The sequence below is a fragment of the Astatotilapia calliptera genome, chromosome 23, assembly GCF_964374335.1.
Source record: "Astatotilapia calliptera chromosome 23, fAstCal68.1, whole genome shotgun sequence".
Lineage (NCBI taxonomy): Eukaryota > Metazoa > Chordata > Actinopteri > Cichliformes > Cichlidae > Astatotilapia > Astatotilapia calliptera.
Genome location: NC_137443.1, coordinates 14144354 through 14145673, shown reverse-complemented (window position 1 = coordinate 14145673; position 1320 = coordinate 14144354).

Here is a 1320-nt window from a genome sequence, read left to right as displayed (position 1 = left end):
CAGTAGTCACTAGTTTGGTTATTGGGTGGATTGCAAACAAGTGTGAGTGTTACTGGATGAAGTATGTCTTTATCTCAGTATCTCCAAGGCTGAATAATCCATCAGGTCAATTGGTTTGTTGGATTTTTAAGAAATATACAGCTCAGGTCATAAATAGTAGGGAATGTTTGTCTTTATCTTCATGTAAGATGAATCATCAGAGTCAGAATACTTCATTAATCCCAGAAGAAATGATGTGGTCACAGTTGGCCCAAGACAGTAAGAACAGTAACTAAACTAAATTAAATAGCACAATATAAAAGTTACAAAATATGACAAAATGGCTCTAATTATAAATATCCCAGTATGTTACACAAATTTAAATGTATATAGTTGACACTGAGGCGGCCTTCTTATTATATTGACTCACATTAGTCCTATGTCATACTTGTTTCAACCTTAATCTGCAACAAAGAAAGAGCAGACTCTGTGCTGAAATGGTTCACACGGGGCTCCAGGTTCCAGGTGCCCTTAAAGCTGCATGGGAATCTGAGGCTAAACAAAATGAACGAAAGATGGGAGGTGGAAGTTTGCAGTGCAATGACTAGTCACACAAATCACGAAGACAGAAATGAAATAAGAACATAAATTATTAAAGTCTTGATGAGAGACTGAGCTAAAATTAAACAAGTCTACTATTGAGTAGATTTAATGTCAGATAAAAATGATGATGAAATGAAGTCCTTGTGGCCTGGGTTATTTTTGATCCTACTAAAATTCTGGATATCCTCGTATGCTTCAGTCATATCCACTGTTTCATATCCAGTGCTCTCTCTCTCTCTCTCAAAATATGTATTGTGTTTAAAAGATATCAAATCAAGTACTGGTCTGCGTCTTCTTATCATGCCAGTTTGTACCACAAGATGGTGCAGTGAGTCAATGCAACCCTTATTTAACCAGGGACACCAATAAAAACAGATTCTTATTTACAATATTGGCCTGGCAAAAACCATGATTGGTAAAAACCTATATATAAGTAAACAAAGTGTACAATGTACAATTCTAACAAATGTAAAAGTCAAAATTTGCCATTAACATATATTATTCATATTATTCAGATATTCATCAACGCAGCCTGAACTCACTTGCAGCATTCGGGCTTTCATGCCGTTATGTAGACTTCACGAGAAGTTCTCTAGGTTTGTTTGGATGTTGGCTGCCTTTTGGTCTGTTCTCTGTCAGGATGATCCCCCACTGCTTCAGTAATGTTGAAGTCTGGGCTCTGGGGAGGCCAATCCATGACTGATAGTGTTCCACTGTTTGATTTTCTTTCTTTTCCTT